The following is a 6,013-nucleotide window of genomic DNA, read 5'->3' on the forward strand; positions in this document are numbered from 1 at the left end:
CATACAATAAGAAGGGATAATTTCCTTAATATCTGATATCGTCCATCCAATCTCCGATTTGAACTCTCTCGGAATTCTCAAGAGTTTTTCTTCATCATTACCTGAAAGTTCAGATGCAATAATAACAGGAAACGTAGATGCATCACCTAAAAAACATACCTTAAGTGTTCAGGTGATTGGTTTAAGCTCAAGTGTAGGAGCTTCCTCAATAGACGGCTTGAGGTGCTTAGGAGATTTGTTCAGCTCCTCCATTCTAAGAGATTCAAAAGACATATCTATCTTCCTCTTCCATGGAGAAGCATTCAAATATTGTAACTACTCATCACCTTCATCATCTTCGCTATCAGAATTCCCCGACAAGGCATTTTCTAAGGCATCAGACCTTAGCAATTGATTAAGTTCTGAAGTAACCACAGAATTGACCAACTTCACCCTTAAGCACTCCTCATTTTCTGTAGGGAACATCATAGCATTGAACATGTTAAAAGTAACATCATGATCCAGCACTCGCATGGTGAGCTCACCTTTTTACACATCTATCAAGGTTCGGCCAGTCGCCAAGAAAGGTCTTCCAAAGATTATGGGAATCTTCTTATCCTCCTCAAAATGAAGAATTACAAAATTAGTAGGAAAGATGAATTTGTCCACCTTGACCAAAACATCCTCAACAATGCCTCGTGGATAAGTAATAGAACGATCGGCCAACTGCAAAGTCATATAATTAGGCTTTGGATATGGTAAGTCCAACTTCTTTCAGATTGACAAAGGCATCAGATTGATGCTAGCTCCCAATTCACATAAGTATTTTTCAAATTACACTTTTCCAATGGTTCAAGGAATAGTGAAGTCTCCAGGATCTTTAAGCTTTGGAGGTAACTTCTGTTGCAGCACAGCACTACACTCCTCCGTGAGAGCAACTGTCTCTAAGTCATCAAGGTTCACCTTTCTAGAGAGAATACCTTTCATAAACTTCGCATAACTAGGTATTTGTTCAAGAGCTTCAGCGAAAGGTATGTTGATATGAAGTTTCTTTAACGCCTCCAGAAACTTCTCAAACTGCTTATCCAGCGTTTTCTTCTGCAACCTCTTAGGAAAGGGAGGTGAAGGATAGATCTGTTTCTCCCATGTCTTACCCTCAGGAGGAGTGTGTTCAACAGTAGTCTTCCTTGGTTCCACTTCAGCATCCTTCTGCACTTGTTCTTCAGCCACAGCTTCTTTATCTGAACCATGTGACTTTTCGGGGTTTGCAACCTTCTCAGACCACAATGTAATTTCCTTTACCTTCTCATTTGCTTCCCTCTTTCTTGGTACTTCAATGTCACTAGGAAGTGTACCAAGTTGATGATTTAACAATGCATTGGCAATTTGCCCAATTTAATTTTCCAAGGTCTTGATAGAAACCGCTTGGCTCTTGCACATGAGCCTCAACTCCTCCAATTCAGATTTTTCATTCGACTGTTGCATCTGGAGGTGTTGCCTTGGTGCATATTGCGGTTGCTGAAAATCAGGGGGTTGTACTGATTTGCTGGATATTGCTGATAAGGCTGCTAAACAACATTCTGAGTGTTGCTCCAACTAAAGTTGGGATGATTACGGTTGTTAGGATGATATGTAGTTGGTACAGGTTGCTGCGACCTCTGAAAGTTGCTCACAAACTGAGCCGATTCACTAAAAATGGCACACTGATCAGTCTCATGGGCACCAACACAAAGCTCGCAAACACTAGTGATTTGATTAACTCCATAATTAGACAGAGAATCCACCTTCATCGTCAAAACCTTAAGTTGAGCAGCTATAGCAGTAGCTGCATCCAACTCTAGAATTCCTGCTACCTTACCCTGAGATAGTCGCTGAGTAGGATTATGGTATTCATTAGCAGTCATCAGTTCAATCAATGTATAAGCTTCATCGTAGCTTTTAGCCTATAAGGCTCCTCCTGATACTGCATCAAGCATGGGTAGAGAAGTAGCACCCAAACCATTATAGAAATAGTTAATGATCATCCAGTCAGGCATCCCATGATGAGGATACTTCCTAATCATCTCCTTATATCGATCCCAAGCCTCGCATAAAGATTCTCCAGATTGCTGAGCAAATTGAGTAAGAGCATTTCTGATTGCAGCAGTCTTCTCCATAAGAAAGAATTGGGTTAAGAACTTCTGAGCAAGATCCTCCCATTTGGTGATAGACCCTGGTGGTAGAGAATGTAACCAGCACTTAGCTTTATCCCATAGAGAGAATGGGAAAATCCTCAACTTAATATCTTCAAAAGCTCCATTGAACTTGAAAGTGTCTCAAATCTCGATAAAATCTCTGATGTGCATGTTGGGGTCTTCTGTCGGAGAATCCCCAAACTGAACTGAGTTCTGTATCATCTGAATCATGCTCGACTTGATCTCAAAGGTATTAGCCGAGATGGCTGGCCGAACAATGCTAGACTGAATATCATCGATCTTCGGTTGAGAGTAGTCCATCAAAGCCTTTAGATTCGCTTCTAGTTCTCCCATTGTAACCAGAGCCTCTTCTTCTTTCTCAACTAAGATCTCTTCCTTAACTTTCTTCTCTACTATGACTTCTTCCTCAGTTTGATCCAGTGTCCTCTTACGAGAGCGAGAACGTGTATGCATACACGCTCCCTAGAGTACCTGAAACACGACAAGGAATTAAGTAAGTAATAATGTCCGAGTCACTGAACTTTAACGACCAATGATGACAAACACATAAACTAAAAATTAACACTGAAGTCCCCGGCAGCAGCGCCAAAAACTTGTTAGTCGCTAAACACGCGCTAATAATTCATGTAAGTATACGCGATCGCAAGTAATATAGAATTAATTCTAGTTCATTCCCACAGAGACTCTTTGGTTAACTTTGTGATTTATGCACTTATGCAACAATGATATGGTTATTATCCAATGCTAAGACGTGTAACAAATTTAGATTGTTTACACTAAGATTGACTAAGAGATTATACTGAAGAACATAAACTACGAGATTAAAGAGAATTGAATAATATATGACACAAAAATGGAATTATAACTTCATTAAATACTTCATTCAATAACCTTTTCGTTCTTAACCTTAGCATGTAATGATGATTACACTAATCAGATAACATGAAACTGATAAACGCCAACTTTTGTTGTACGATTACCATACTACCAGACATCGATAAAAGAGATAGAAGCTGAATAGACACCAATTATATTGAGATCCTATATGTCTATAGAATTTGACAATATAACGGTTTAATGCACAAGTTATCTATCGCGATTACATAGGGCAAGTAAGATGGTTAAAATTACCTACGAATCATGCATATCAAATACATGAACCTATGCTAGCATGGCATGTTCTAAACCCTTAAATTCACTTCCGCTTCATTAAATATTAACACACTATCTTATAAGTTCGCGACGCTCACAAGACGAATAAGCGCAACCAAAACTAGGTTATCATACAATCACCACACACTAAGGCATCGAAACAAATTAACTAAGGAAATCCATAAATAAATCCGTTAGAACCCCACGATAACCATTAGCCCATAATCGGACTCATCATCAACGAGGGTTCTGATGAAAGTATGGTATAATAAATGTAGTCTTTATACTTAAATAAACCAAGTACGAAACAAAAGTAAGGGTTCAAGAATAAGAAGACTAGCATCCAAAGTTCTAACTTAAAACAAAGAATCACAAGAATAAACTAGATCTTCTTAGCCTTGGTTGAATTGTGCTCTACGGTCTTCTTACGCCTTCTCCTTATCTCTGGTATGTCTCATTCTGAAAAACGACCTTTATTTATGTATATACATCAGCCCATGTATAGTAGAAGTCCATCCAATTAAAAGTCCACAAGAATTAGGATTTTAATTCCCGTCCTGGTGCATCCGCGCGCTTGTCCAGCACAGGCGCACTGTGTTTTTGTTCCTCGGGCGCGGGCACGCCGGTCTTCTGGAAAAACTTCTTTTTCCTTCTTTTTATGCTGCAATGAGTTGGTCTTCACGAGCCTTTATTCCTTGGACACCATCGTAACACCATATTAGCATCAAATCAATGATAATTCACCTGAATTCCGGATTAATGCCTGAAATGTAAAAACACTATAAAACACATTAAAATACCTACAACTTGAGTACAAACACACCAATTTGAAGCTTAATGGAGTGTTATAAAGTGTCATAAATGCCACTCAACACCATTCTAATGGGGTGTTCCTGGTGCAGTCTACTGGGATTCTATGCCATTCTCTGATAAATATTCCCTAAATTCTCTAAGCAAGTATTCGCCACCACGATCTGATCATAGTGACTTGATACTTTTACCAAGTCGCTTCTCCGTTTTAGTTTTGTACTCTTTGAACTTCTCAAAGCACTCAGACTTACGGCGCAACAAATAAATGTACCCATATCTAGAATAATCGTCAATGAATGTGACGAAATACTCATAACCACCTCTTGCTTGGATATTCATGGGTCCACATAAATCAGTGTGAACCAATTCTAACACTTCTTTGGCTCTATTCCCCTTTTCCTTGAAATGCCTATTAGTCATTTTACCATCCAAGCAGGATTCATATAATAAAAATGGCTCCACTGTCAATGAGCTTAAAGGCCCGTCTACTACCAGTCCTTGAATCGTTCTCAAGTTAATATGACCTAATCTCAAGTTCCAAAGATATGTTTGGTTCAAACTAGAAGGTTCCTTTCTTTTAACAAATGTACAAGACGGTTTTTTTTAATTTCCTATATTGTAGTTGCAATGCAGGTTGACTAGGATTAATTATATACAAATTGTCTTGAAATGTACTAGAACATATATTCGTTTATTCATCATAGTAGAAACATTACGATCCAAACAAACATTATAACCATCCATAGCAAGCTTAGAAACCGAAATTAGATTTTTTCTAAATGAAGGTACATAAAGACAATTGTTCAAAACCAAAATCCTATCAGAACCAAAAGATAAATGAATAACTCCTACTGCAGCTACTGCTAATTTCGTAGCATCTCCCATGAACACGTATATCTCACCAACTCTAAGCATTCTGGATAGTTGAAATCCCTGCATAGAATACAAACATGATCAGTCTCCTGTATCTACACACCAATTGCTCGTAGATATAGCCGCTATATATGTTTCGGTAACTAGAGAAAGAGACATACCAGTATTGTTTATCTTCTTAAGAAGAGGACAATCCTGTTTCCAGTGACCTTCCTGCTTGCACCTGAAGCACTTTCCCTTAGGTTTTTTCATTCCACCTTAAACTCTCACTGCATTCGCAGTTTTCAGTGTCTGAGCCTTTTTCTTCTTCTTCTTCTTCTTACCTTTCAGTTTAGAGGAAGAACCTTTCTCAACTATATTCACTTGAACACTCTGCCTAAATAATCCTTCAGCTACCTGAAGTTCTGTCAGAAGTTCCGCGAGACTATACAACCTCTTGTTCATGTTATAATTCAAGTGAAATTGCTCAAAACTCTTAGGTAAGCGCATAAGGACAATGTCAATCTAGGTTTCCCCGTCAAGTTCAGCACCAAGGATCTCTATCTCATTCAGATGAGACGTCATCTTGAGAACATGATCCCTTACAGGCATTCCTTTAGTCATCTGAGTGTTCATTAGAGCCTTGATGACTACTTGCCTAGCAGCCCTATTCTGATCTCTAAAAAGTTCCTTGAGATTAAAGAGCATATCCGCAGTAGTGGCCATAGACTGATGCTGATGCTGCAAAATACCCGACATTGCTTCCAGAATGTAACATCGTGACATCTCATCAGCCTTAATCCACCGCTTATAATAGTCTTTCTCATCTTTAGGAGCATCAGCAGCAGGCTGATCTGGATTGGGTTTATAAGTGCAAAATTTGTACTCCTCAGCGGTCAACACAATGTCCAAATTTTGTTTCCATTCAATATAGTGAGGTCCGATAAGTTTGTTATCCTTCAGTATGGTGAACAGTGGATTAAACCCCATTGTATCCTGAGAACCATGCATAAAAACATCACATA

General features: G+C 38.8%; 1 non-coding gene across 1 annotated transcript; it reads left to right on the top strand.

The window, feature by feature from the left end:
* The first annotated feature begins 2,013 nt into the window (after positions 1-2,013).
* Positions 2,014-2,120, top strand: LOC141669017 (small nucleolar RNA R71). The gene has a single exon (XR_012553319.1). It is a non-coding gene; the product is annotated as a small nucleolar RNA R71 (small nucleolar RNA).
* The last annotated feature ends 3,893 nt before the right edge of the window (positions 2,121-6,013 follow it).

The sequence above is a fragment of the Apium graveolens genome, chromosome 6, assembly GCF_009905375.1.
Source record: "Apium graveolens cultivar Ventura chromosome 6, ASM990537v1, whole genome shotgun sequence".
Taxonomy (NCBI): Eukaryota; Viridiplantae; Streptophyta; class Magnoliopsida; order Apiales; family Apiaceae; genus Apium; species Apium graveolens.